Below are 14,841 nucleotides of genomic sequence, written 5' to 3'. Positions count from 1 at the left end.
AAATTTAGATATGGGCTTTTGGGCTTGCTTATTGGGCCACCATTTTGTTTTGGTTTGGACCTTAAGTCTAGACAGAAGGAATTGAGCCCAGCTGCCTCATTAATGATGGGAGATGTTGAGGAATGCCCTTTTTTTTTATTTATTAACCAAATCTACCACTAAATCAAATTTAATTCAAACATACCACTTTTTATGAGTAGTGTACCCAAAATACCCTTACATTACATAACACACGATTTTCTTCTCCTGAACACAAGCAACTCAGGTCATTCTTCTCTATGGAATGATCGCACTTTCCCTCCGGCACTGCGAGTAGCTGTCTGCCTCCTGCATCGTCGTCACCACCATCTCAATCTAATTTTCTAGTCGATGAATTCACATCGGCCTCTCAATTCCTCGTCAGTTTAACATCCAGTGCTTTACATTCGTCTTCTTCTTCTTCCTCGGTTAATCAATCGATTGCCGATTTTAATTTTCTAATCTCTCCCTTGGATTTTGGTGAATGGAGAGACTCACGGTTGTCACTGTACTAATTCTTCTTCTTCTTCAGGTTTTTGACTCTTATCTCTGTCATTCTCTTTTCTTCAATATTCATTCTTCGAATTTATCTGTACTCATTTTTTTAATTATTTAGAAATTTTAGAAACTACCAGATATGAATGATTTATTTATAAATAATATATAAAATATTATAGAATCTTCTTTTTTGATATATGAGTTGTGTCTGCTCTTCAAGAGCCTACAGAGGCTTTGGTTGATGTTTTCGAAGACACTAACCTCTGTAATCCACAATAAGAGACTTATTACCATCAAGCCTAAAGATAGAATTGACTACTGAGGTAATTTGGTCTTTAACGACTAATGGTTAAGTTATCTTGCTTTATTTTGTTAAACCAAATTTGGTGAAGTATGTGCATTGTTTATTGTGCTAACCGTAGGATTCACATGTGCATCATTGCATATATCTATGTATGAAATTTGCTCTATTTAACGTTTATAAAGATCAAGTGCACTTAATTATTAATAAATGAATATTTTCAAATGCTACTATCATCTGAAATATTTATTGTCTGTTGACTCATGTTTTTGGTGATATACCATTCACAGTAACTTTTCATGCCTTAACTGTTAGCTCATGTCTTAGCATTCTCTAATTTCTCTTTCAAAATCCATTGAAAAAATAAAATTGGAGGTTCTTTGAATAGCTAAGTTGAAAATGGTGCAGAATTTGGAATAAATCTAAGATTGAAAAACAATTAACTAAACAGAGTTAGGTATTCTGATTTTTTAAAACTAACAGTTCCTCTTATTATGTATGTTTGTTGAAGCTCAGGGAACACCTATTGCATATCCTTATATGTCATATGATACAATAAAACTTTGATGCTATTCATGGTGATATGCTATATCATGTCATGACATACCTTGTTAGTTCACTTTCAACGCCATGACAAGTTGAGCTACCTACCATCATAGTTCGCTGTGAAGAATGATTCTGAGCAAATATTTGTCAAGCCCACAAGAGCACTATAAGTTCTCATCTTTGGTATTACATACTTAAGACAATTTGTTAAACTTGGGGGAAAATACAATCTGATTTGAATTCTATGCAAGATAGATGTAAAAGGTATTACTTATTTTTAAGCCTAAGGTAAGAAAGAGATTATGCTACCATGACAAATTATTAAACAGGAGAGCAAGGACAGTTGCCAGTCTTAATTATAAGCTTGATGGACGACACCAAGGATAAAAAAAAAGGCATGCTATTATTTTTCTGCATAGCACAAACCAGTGTAAAGAGTGGTTGAGATCCTTACTTGAGGTGGCCGGTGGGTACCTTGTTGATGAACTTATCTTTATATGAATTATAGAAAGAAAAAAAGCCATTTGTTAGAAGCTTAGAGGTGAGAGAGAGCTTAGGGATTCGCAGCTGATGACAGTTTTTTCACTTATTACTCTTCTGTAATTAATTTTTATAATATTGGGTTTTTTTTTTTTGTAAACTGGTATGGTAGAATACAATGGCTAATTAAATCCCTTCCCCTTAACCAACTTGTTGACTTGGGAGTTGTGTCTATCACTAACCTTCTAAGACATTCCTTATGTTTGTATATGAGGCATATGATTTTAATTGAGTGCCTAGTTAAATTGAAAAAAATAAGATACTTATATTACTTATTTAGTGTTTTTGGTAAAAAGTAATAGTGAATGATTCACACATGAATTACATGCTAACTAAGTCTTTGGTAGACCAATCTATAACAGATCAATACTATTTCTCTATTCCCTTCCCTTATTAGTTGTTGGACCCATAATATTTTTCACTATGATCAAGAATTTGGAATAAATTGAAAAATACATCTTTTTTTAATCATTTAACTAAATTTACCTTTATTTTAAATTTAATTGAAACATACATGTTTTTATAAGTACTGTACCCAAAATGCCCTCACACAAATTGAGTCACAATTTCCACACGATTAACCTCCTGAAAGCACGCAACTCAACAGCCATCATTCGCCAGCATTGTCGCAACATTCTCGTGACTCCTCCGCAAGTGTCCTCCTCCTCCTCTGTCACCACCATCAACGTTATACCGACAACTTGCTGGGTTTTCCGTCTAGTGACAGTAAAAATGGAGGTGTTGTTAGTGAGTTATCAATTGGTTTTTTTTTGTTGTTTTCTTTTCTTGAGTTTTTCCTACTCATTATCTTCTGTTGTACTATTTTATTAAAAATATATTTACATAATTTATTGGGCTCTGTGTAATATGATTAAGTGAGCTTAAAAATTGTGAAATGTGGATAAAAACTTGTGTGCTCATGCAATGTTTGTTTTAGTTCCTTAATGGCATGTGTTATTATTAATGCTTACAGTTTCGGAGCTAGTGATTTGAATGATTAGCCTTTATTTGTAATGAGTGGAAGACACATGGTGTTTTAGGCGTATGGTGTTTCAGAGTTTCATATAAATCCTTGTCATACTGATCAAATGGTTGAGCTTTTAATTGCCTTCTTTCAACGTTGCCAAAAGGAAACTGAGTGCTAGGACACAATCTCTTTTGGTGGCCTAAAATGAATCTATAAAAGGTTTAAATTACTATACACATACTGATATACATAATATGTCTATACATACAAACTATACATAGATATGACATTAGTTGAAGTATATTAACTAATAACATCTTATAATTTAAGTACGCTTGGAAGATATATCAACAGAGGCTTCTAACATTTGTTGGGGTTTATGGGTTTTGAAAATATATTTCAAAGCTTGAGAGGCGAGAGACAAGACGATACTTAGAATTGTTTTTCCAATATTTTATAAACTTATTATCTTTATTTTTGGATTCAACTCTCAAACACGTGTTATTAGAAACTCATTATTTGTTTTTATAGCTTCTTGCATATTTGCAACAATTTTATTCATAGAGTACTTAAATTTGCACATACAACTAATATGTTTACATTAATTAACGACCATTCCATATGTGCACATTGTGGTAAATCTCACGAAGTGGTGTAAATTGAACAAAAATTGGCATTGTACTAAGAATTTTAAAAAGAGATTCCTAGGCCACTTTTGAGACTTACCACTCCATTCAATCATGAAGCAATATAAATAAATATGTGTTCTCAACGCATTGAACTTGATTTGTTTATGTGTTATAACACTTGTATATATTGCCATAAAGAGATCAAGAAGGCTTAACTTTTTTTGAAAAATCTGTGGTACTTTGTGGTTTAGTGACATAATCATTAGTAGGACTAAGATTGTTAAATGTATATTTGTACTGTAAGAAACATATGCATTTGAAACTCACTTGATCTTGTCCTTAAGTTCCCTCTTGAAAACCACTTTGGAATGAACAACTAACAAGCCTAACATTGTTATTATAAAAGAATAATCTTCACCAATAGAAAAGCAAGAGTAATGACCTAAATTCCTTTTTCATTATTTTATTTAAGACACGGAGTTTACCTAAATAAAACATGTTATTAATCTTATTTAAGGCATGAAGTTTACCTAATAAGGTGTGCAATTTATCTTATTTTAAGATAATTATTTAGCACGATATTTACTTAATAAGGCGTGTCGTTTACCTTATTTTAAGGTAGTTATTTACCTTTTAAGTGATAAATTATATTTTGGTTTACCTTATTTAAGGCATAAAACATGTTGTTTACGTTATTAAGGTATGAAGTTTACTTAAGAAGGTGTGTCATTTATCTTATTTCAAGGTAGTAATTTGGCACGATATTTACCTAATAAGACGTGTCGTTTACCTTATTTTAAGATAGTTGTTTACCTTTTGAATGATAAACTATGTTTCTGTTTACCTTATTTAAGGTACGGAGTTTACCTAATAAGACATGTCGTTTACCTTATTTTAAGGTAGTTGCTTACTTTTTTTAGTGATAAATTATGTTTTAGTTTACATTATTTAAGGCACATAGTTTACCAAAATAAAGCATGTTGTTTACCTTATTTAAGACACAAAGTTTATCTAATAAGACATGTCATTTATCTTATTTTAAGGTAGTTATTTGACACAATATTTTACCTAATAAGATGTGTCGTTTACTTTATTTTAAGGTCGTTGTTTACCTTTTTAATAATAAATTATGTTTTGGTTAACCTTAGTATTATTTATTTATTTATTTTTTGAAAGAGACTTAGTTTACCTTATTTAAGGCACGAAGTTTACCTAAACAAGGCTTGTCGTTTTCCTTATTTAAGGCACGAAGTTTACCTAAATAAGGCTTGTCGTTTACCTTATTTAAGACACGAAGTTTACCTAATAAGGCGTGTCGTTTACCTTATTTTAAGGTAGTTGTTTACCTTATTTAGCGCCAGGAGTTTACTAAATAAGACATGTCGTTTACTTTATTTAGGGTAGTTGTTTACCTTTTTAACAATAAATTATATTTTGGTAAATAAGGCACAAAATTCAAGTGGATTGGGAGATCTAAGCTGTCAAAATTCAAGAAAGATGTTCTTGCTGCTGCTGTAGTAGGGCTGGTGTATAATTTATGGAGAGCCCGAAATGAAGCTATTTGGCAAAAGTCAAGAGTCAATCCGAGCCGTATTGTTGAAGAAACAAAATGGACACCAAAAAATCGGATTGATAGAGTAATGCCTAAAAAGATCAAGAGTATTGATAGAGATTGGTTTATTGCTTTATAGAACTTAATCAAATTTTGATTTCAGATTGGTTTATACTTGTATATAGATTTTGGCCCTAATTGGGTGCGCATAGGCTGTATAAATTTCGCTTTGTGCAATACAATTCATTGATTTATCAAAAAAAAAAAAAAAATAAGGCACAAAATTTACTTAATAAAGCGTGTCGTTTACCTATCTTAAGACACCGAGTTTACCAAATATAGTGTGTCTACCTTTCTTAATATACGAAATATTCCTAATAAGACGTGTCGTTTACCTTATTTAAAGTAGTTGTTAACCTTTCTAATAATAAATTATATTTTGGTAAATAATGAACAAAATTTACCTAATAAAGCGTGTCGCTTTGGTACAGAGTTTACCAAGTAAGACGTGTCGTTAACTTTTCATAAGGTATGAAGTTTATCTAATAAGACGTGTCGTTTACTTTATTTAGGGTAGTTGTTTACCTTTTGAATAATAAATTAAATTTTAGTAAATAAGGCACAGAATTAACCTAATAAAGCGCATCGTTCACCTTATTTAGTGTAGTTGTTTACCTTTATAATAATAAATTATATTTAGGTAAATAAGACAGAATTTACCTAATAAAATGTGTTGCTTATCTTTTTTAAGGCACAAAATTTATCAAATAAGACATATTATTTATCTTTCTTAAGACACAAAGTTTACCAAATAAAGTGTGGGAAGTGTTCCAAGATCTAATATAAAGAAATGATCTTGTTTTCTAGTAAATAATAGCTGAAAGTGTACCACTAGCTAGAGTTGATCAAGGAACTGAGCTATTACATAAGCAGGTACCTATAAAATACAACCACACACTATAGTATTATAGTTTAATCTTCGTCTCTATTCTTTTCATAAAGTGCACATTGATTAACACCATATAAATTTAATCTTATAGGGAGTTAAGATGTAATCTCATTTGAATAAAGTTTGGTCTGGTCTGGTCTTGAATTGTTTTGTTTTGTTTTTTTTATCAAATTTAAATATTAAAGGCAGAGAGAAATACAGAGCCTTTGATTACAATAAGACATTGACTTGTGGAATAAAAATGGGTAGTTAAATTGTGTAGAATTGCATTAATTAAGATAAGATTAGTTGTATTTTTTTTTTTTAAAAAAAGATAAGATTAGTTGAAAACTCTATTTTTGTTAATGTGACTTTCGGTCATCATTTTCTTGATCTATACACAAGCTTCATATAATTGAATTTTGGTTAGAACATGCTCACGTGTTTGAGTGAAAATCTCCTAGTAGTGGCGAAAAAAATTGTGGTCGCAGGATTAAAATGGGCACTAGAGATATGACCAACAGAGTTAACCATTATCATCACACTCAATAACATAGAAATTCTTGTTGACATTTCAAGGATCACACTCAATAATAACAAGCATTTCTCTTTGCTTTTTGCTATGGTTTTCTTCTAAATATCAGACCTCAAAAACCATAGAACAATTACAGAGCAAAATAATTTATAGTACTTCTAACTGCATAATTTGAAATGAAATCAAACAATTTTAGACGTTGAATTATAAATTGTTCAAAATATATTAACTATAATAAAACATAACCTTTTCTAAATAAAAAAATACCTCAAAAACGATATTATTTTTTCCACCACAATGACTTGATGAAGAGATTTTATCTTTTTTATTATGATGACTTGATGAAGCTCTTCGCACTTTCGTCATGGGAGATATTTTCATCATATCTATAATGATAAGACAAAACACAAATATATCTACAATGATGGCTTGGTGTTTAATACAACATTAGGTGTATATTGCTTGAAGTGCTTTGTTGGCAGTTAGCGGCTGAAAAACTAACAATTATAATATATACCATACATACATTCTCATTGTTTCACAAAAAGGTAGGTTCAAATGAAATATATCAATGAATATTAACTAGAAAAATAATACCCAAAAATCACAAACACCACTCTTCCAAAGCCAACACAGACTAGCTACAGCCTGAAAATCCCTAGGACACCACACTACCAAAAAATGAAATTCCCAATATTAAAAACCGTAAACATGGAAGAGATATTTAAAATACACTACCAAAAAAAACTAAGAATTTTTTTTTTGAAATTAAATAGTGGAACTTCAAGGTGGCTGGTGTTGGAGTAGTGATTAGAGACCATAATAATAAAGTGGTGGTTGATAAAGCAAATCAAATGTCTAAGTTTAGTGCTAGTTCCAGAACTTCAAGCAATACTAGAAGAATTATGGCTAGTCAAGACATATGAATTAAAATATAACAATTTTTTTACTTTTTTTAACTGTGCAAGCTGTAATTGGTCTGAAAGAAATTCTCACACCTACAGGGATTATTGTAGCTGCCATTAAATGTTGTTTAAATCGAAGCACCAATTTAAACACCCACTGTGTCTCGTATGTGTCGATTAGCTAACAAAGTGGCTAAACAAATATCAAGAAAATAACAAGAGGGTAATTACTTTACTAAGCTACAATCTTAGTAATATATATAAATGAGTTAGTTGTGTTTGACTACCTAACTAACTAGCTTATTGTAATTACAGCTTGATGATTGTATTTTGTGTAAGCTATACTATAATGAAGTTCTTTAAATATAAGAAAATGAACACATTGCAAAGAGACTAAAGATTACAACTAAAAGATCACAATCACAAACTAAACCCATCATTATATAGACACAACAACACCCAACGAATAATGTTGCATATTGCCTAAGTCTTCTTCTACCACAACTTTCAGTTGAAATTTTTGACCAATATAAATGTGTATTAAGGGAAGATAGGCATAATAATGAGGGGATGGTTGATAAAGCAAATCAAATGTTTGAGTTTAGTGCTAGTTCCAGAACTTCAAGCAAAACTAGAAGGATCATGGCTAGTCAAGACATGTGAATTAAAATGTAACAATGTTTTTAATCTTTTTAATTGTGCAAGTAGTAAATGAGCTGAAAGAAATTCTCACACCTACAGGGACTATTGCAGCTGCCATTAAGTGTTGTTCAATTAGGAGTACCAATTTAAACACTCATTGTGTCTTGTATGTGTCGATTAGCTAACAAATAGTGACCAGTATTGACTATGATTTGGAGAAAACAAGACACTTTGCAGAAAAGAAATAGTATCCGCACAATATTTCAAGACAACCATTTTCTTTTCATTGTGATTCTTTTGACTAAAATTCAAAACAGATAGCTCTCAAAGTAAAGAGACTGAATTTGATGAGGATTCATTCAGGCTATGGGGGCAAATATATGCAAAAGAGAGGACCAAGTTTCAATGATTCCAATAATGAGTCCAGTAGCTACAATGCAGCCATCTAAAACCACACCAACCCAACCAAACTCTCTTTTGAATACAATCAAGTAGAATAAATCAGACAACACAAATCCCATCACAACACACACACACTGCTTCCTACCAGAGATAGGAAATCAACAAAATTAGGCACAAACAAAGCCACCAAGCTCACCACCAATACAAGTCCCTATCTCAGCCACAAGTAGAGAGTCTCTATTAAAATCACAACTTAACAGAAAATAATTTCTAATGCAATACATTTCACTATAATTACTAACTTTACAAATTAAAATTAATCGATTATGCAATATAAAAAACATATGTTTATAGAATATACATATATATATATATAATACCTGTCAAGGGAAGGGAAGATCAATGATTGGGGACTGAGCATGAAAAGGAAGCGAAGGAGAGAGACACTCCGGTGAAGATAAGACATAGTGAAGGAGGCAGAGGACTGGTTTGAAATCGGGGAATGAAGGGGGAAGAGGAATGAAATAGAGATGGAGGAACGAAGGAAGAAAGGGCGATGAAGGCAGAGGGCTGAAATTGCAGGTGGTGCGCACGACTCCGATCTTCGACAGTGGTGGAGAGGAGGAAAGGTGGCTAGGGGATCGATCGTCGATGGTGGTGGAGAAGAGCCATTGTTTCTAGAGAAAATATCCAATAATTTTTTTAAAACGTAAGGGTATAATGGGAATATGAGCAATAAAAAAGGGTATAAATTAAATACTACAAAAGGAGAGGTAAAAATAAAATGGGGTGATAAAAAATGGGTATAGAATGTAATTTCCTCCATTAATGATTGAGGCACACCAATAATGTTGAACGCCATTAAGAAGCTCGAGAAGACATAGCGACTTCTCTGGTCTGGGCATCAAGGATCGCAGAAGCTGCTTCGCAGGCGAGAAGATTGTCTCCTCCGGTACCGATCGGCAACACCGTTCTGTTGGCCATGGATCGTGAATCCCTTTGATGTCCGACAGAGCCACTCGTTTCTTTTGAAGCTCCAGCGGTGGTTCAACCTCTTTCTTCTCTGGCTCCGGTCGACGACGCATCTCCCGTGAACTTGACGACGGTAGTCGACCACACTGCTCTTCCACCGTTGAACGGCGTCGCGTCTCACCCATCCAACTAAGAACCTCCGACCAACATAATCCGGGTAAGACAAAGAAGATAACGGTGTTAGTGTCATCCAGTGGAGCGCCAATCATCTTCTGCAGCTCCGGTGAGCAGCTGTGCGACTTCGACGATGTATCTCGAAGAGCCATTCTATGGTGTTTGACTGGAAGTGTTCGCAAGATGCTTCTCAAATTTAAAACCTCTGATGCTTCACCCTTATCGGCTTCGTCTCGCTGTTCATCCTCCTTGATGGTTGTCACTACCGCTCCTAATTGTGGAAGCAGCATCTTTGAACAACCTTGTGCCGACACCATCGAGTTAACCTCCGTCGCCATTAGAGTGTCGTTGATGTTTCGTGCCTCTCTGGATTTTTGTATCTGATCAATCATCAGGTCCAGCCGTTTCACGATGGGACCAATCGTAGCCTCAAGAGCTGATTTCATCATTTCTAATTGGTTCGAAGCTTGCTGAAACTCCGATGGAATTTCCATCACCCCTCGCCCCAAAGAATCGACGTGCTCTGATACCATTTGATAGGAATTTCCTATCATCTCGGTACAACAGTAGCAAAAGTAGAGATAATAGAACTGATATATTGATATTGGAATGAAAAGAGAACAAGTTGCTGGGTATTCGAGAGACCCAGCTCTCTCCCAAGAGCTAAAAGCTCATTTAACTAAAATCATTCCCCCCCAAAACCCTTCTATTACTCTCCTATTTATACCATCTCAATACTCCCATTACAATTACCCATATACCCTTATTATATAATACTCTAAGGCCTAACATGTTACTTTAAGCAGAAGCCATGGATGAAAGCTTGCAACTTTTAATATGAAAATAAACAAGTCAATAATTAGAAGGTAAGTGAGTGGTGTCAGAATAAGATATAAATACCATATGAAATTTGGGAGCAAATTCTGTCTCAATAGGTGTTCTGTTGGAACATTTGTTATGAATTATGGTTTGAGATTTAAAAATTGTGTTTTCTAAAAGAGTGTTTTGAAAACAAAAATATGAATTTTGCATATGAAAAATTATTTTTAAAAATGTGATTAGTTGTAGTGTAATTTTGTGTTTTTGAGTTTTAAAAAGTTGGATTTGTGATTGGTTTGGAATTTCAAAATAAAAAAGTAAGAGAGTATTTGAAGAGTTTTTAAAATCAATGATTTGAAAACATAGAAAACATAAAATTGTTATTTCATTTTTTAGCTTAAAACTCAATATTATATTGAAATTTAGTTTTTGAAAACACTAAACTAATCAAGTATTCTTATGTGGACCACCACTTTTTAAGTTTTCAAAAACATAAAATTGTTTTCAAATTCTAAACTAATCAAGCCTTTAATTACCCACTTTTTTTAGAAGATGGAAGAGTCACACAAAGGCTCACATAAACACTATAGACATGCCCGCGTAGCTATTCGACCGACTTGAATTGGTGTGCACCTTTATTTTATTTTTTCTTGGGAGAAAATTTATTACAAAACTAATGAGAGAAAGAAATTAGGGGTGGTCATCATCCAATCCAATCTAATTGAACTGAACCGATCCAATCCAATCCAATTACAAAAGGTTGGATATCCAATTACAATTGGATTGGATTGGATGTTAAAAGTTGGATTCTAATTGGATTGGATCGGTTATTGGATGTCAATCTCAAAATCCAATTAAAAACCGATCCAATCCAATTACATTTATATATATTAAAAAATTATTTATATAATAAAAAATATTTAAAAATATAATAAATATTTATTATATTCTTATTAGATTTTTTTTGTATGTTGAATTTGTAACACTTGATTGTTTAGTGTATTTATTTTCATGATGTTTTGTTCTATTTTATTACTTAGAAATGTTGTTGTTTTAATTATTTAAAACTTTTAGCTACAATACACTTGTAAGAATAGTATGTTTATGAAGTATTAAACTTAAATAAAAAGTACTTACCAAAAAAAAATAAAAAAAACTTAAATAAAAAGTGATACTTAGTTTTTTTACGTATTTTTTTTTATATATATTTTTAAGCTAATATTGAAATTTAAGTGTGTAATTGGATATTCAATTAAAAAACCGATCCAATCCAATTAGTAATTGGATTGGATTAGATTGGATTTTGAGGTCTAATTGGATTGGATCGGATGATAATTTTCTAAATCCAATTACTAATTGGATTGAATCGGATGAGAAAAAAAAAGGTGGATTGGATCGGATGCCCACCCCTAAGAAATCATTTTCATAGAAAAAGTTATATTACAATATGCATTTTGAGCACTAGTATTTTTTGGGTGTGGTATTTTGACGGTTTTCTATAGTGTAGTGAAAGTTCGATACAGTGGTTCGACTGGGATGTTTTATCCTGGGGATGACGAGACTGCTTACAAAATTCTGAGCAGTACTATGAACATCTCAAAGATAGTGATCTAATCTGTGACACAACATAAATATTTATTCAGTAAGTTCATTCTTTTTAATTTATGCAGCAACTATTCCAACATGTTCCACCAATAAAATTTTTATACATCAATTAGAACTGTCACCTCCACAATTAATAGACTTTTAATGTTATTTCACACCATTTACTCTTTTTTTAACTTTGCGGAGGAGAACAATTATTTTTTATTTTTTTATTTTTGTAGAGAAGAGTTTTTTCAAGGGAGAGTGACCCACAAAATTACAATAACAAGGATAGATCACTTCCATTCTAAAACCAAGTTACTGTTAAAAAGGAAGATAACACTTCTTAAATTTATTATTTCATCTTATATCCACGAACTGAGGCTGATTTTTTAATAATTTGTTTTGTTCTTTTAAATAAAATAAATTATATAAGGATATTATAGTCATACAAGATGTTTAATAGTATTGTGATATAACATTTAGAAGATTTTTACTCAGTTATTAATTTATGTAGATATAAAAAAAACTATGAAATAACTAACTTTAGGTTCTTTATTGAAATTTCTTTTCACTCCAAAGAAAGTCAACTATAGCTCTTGTTTAGCCCCAAAAACAGAAGAACATTTTTTTTTGTTCTTTGTTAAATTGTTCTTTTTGGCAAAGTGAAATATATATTTTTTTGAATATGAAATAACAACTTCATTGAATAATTAGCATTCAGAATATAAGAGGGAGATTAACTCATCCCAAGCATTATACTCAAAAATGCTACGACCAGAGAGAAAACAAGAGTGCCTTGCAACAACATGGGCAACTCAGTTTGCTGATCGTCTGATAAAACAAATCTTAACATTATTTAGAGAAGAGAATAAAAGTTGACAGTCATGAATAATCAAACCAAAAATAGAATTTAAGGATTGGTTACTACGAATTCCTTGCACAGTGAGTAGAGATGGAAATTGGGCGGTTAATATACGGGGAATACAATCCTCGCCCCCATCCCCGCTACCTATTTATACCCCCATCCCCGTCTAATAACCAACAGATTCGGGGTAGGGGAATACCCATTGGTTATGGGGAACATCGGGTATCCATTAAGGTAAAATGAAAAAAAAAAAAATAATTGAAAAAAATAAATTAAACTAATATTCTCGCAAATATTTATTATGCATTCATAATTCATAGAAGATAAAAGATAAACCTACCTAAAAAAAAAGCATAACCTAGTAGAAAATAAAAACTAAATATGTCTTAAAGTTTGAAATTAAAAACAAAACCAAAAAATCATAATCCAAGTATAGGATCGTAGTCTCATACCTCTCAAGCCTTCCAACAAATTAAAAAGTAAACAAAGATGAAATTAAGAATCGAGAAGAAAATATCTTTACACATGTAATCCACAATGATCATCAGTTCACTATCGTCATTAGATCTTCATAATTTAAGCATATGATATATAATTTTGATTATGTATGATAATTTTGATTATCAATGATATATATACTATATATATGTTAAGAATAAAAAGGAAATTATATATATATCTATATCGGGGTCAGATATGGTGCGGATAGTATTATCCCCGCCCCCGCCCCATCCCCGCTTCGGGTATTGAAATCGTCCCCCACCACCGCCCCATTAACCACTAAGACGGGGAATCCCCACCCCATTAGGGGCGGGTCCCCGCGGTATAAATTTTCATCTCTAACAGTGAGCATGCTATCTGTCTCAACCTCTACATCAGATCAGTTCTTGCTTTTGATCCAGCTGAGAGCTTCTTTGACTCCCATTGCTTCAACAACTTCCGCATCATAAGCACCTCCATAATAGCACGATTTGGCCTCAATGAGCTTACCCGAGCTATCTCGAGCAACAATCCCGAATCCATAAGAGTTATCTCGTGGAAAGAGTGTAGCATCAACATTTATCTTGATTTTATTCTCTTCAGGTGTAGTCCAACGCTCAGCTCCATCTCCTCTATTCTCAAAAAATAGAGAAGATAAGGAAGTGTTATCTTGAGTGTTACGCCAGTGGTCAAGAGTTATTTGTGCTGATGCAATAACTTCAGTTCGTGAGGATGCTTTATTCTTCCATACAACAAGATTTCGGGCTTTCCAAATTGCCCAACAAAGCATAGCAGCCTGTGATGCAATCTCCTCATCAAGAGTTGTAAGAGCTTTCTCAAACCAGCCACCAAAGGATAAAGGGTACAGCGGATCATAAGTGATACCAAGAGTACGCCAGCATGACATAGCAAAAGGGCAAGTGTGAAGGGCATGGACAATAGACTCGGCTTGATCAGTACAAACGGGGCAGATTGCAGAGATGCTTACATGTTTTGTTACCAGTTGAAGGCAGGTGGGAAGACAGTCAGTGATGACACGCCATAACAAATTCTTGACCTTGGCCGGGATCTTCAATTGCCACAGTTTACGCCAAAATCCAGAATGATCAGAGCCGACATGTTGGGTTTTGTTTTTCTGAAGCAGTAAATAGGCATTTTTGACAGAAAACATCCCAGTACGGTCCCCCGACCAAGACAAAAAATCAGAAGCAACATTTGGTGATAAAGGGAGACAGAGAATCAGACGTGCATCCTGGTTGTTAAACAAGTCATTGACAACATCAGAATCCCAACTACGAGTTTCCATGGAAAAATGAGAACTCACATTGTTCTGCAAGAGAGCTGGATGTGTTGAAGTAACAAGCCTGTTATTGGTATCAGGGAGCCATGGTGTTGAGAGAATTCTGGTTGTTTCACCATTGCCAATAATACGAATAGCCCCTTGACGAACCACCGTTTGAGCAGCCCAAACACTACGCCAG

Source organism: Cannabis sativa, chromosome 3 (assembly GCF_029168945.1).
Source record: "Cannabis sativa cultivar Pink pepper isolate KNU-18-1 chromosome 3, ASM2916894v1, whole genome shotgun sequence".
Classification (NCBI taxonomy): Eukaryota; Viridiplantae; Streptophyta; class Magnoliopsida; order Rosales; family Cannabaceae; genus Cannabis; species Cannabis sativa.
Note: the sequence above shows the minus strand (reverse complement) of the source record.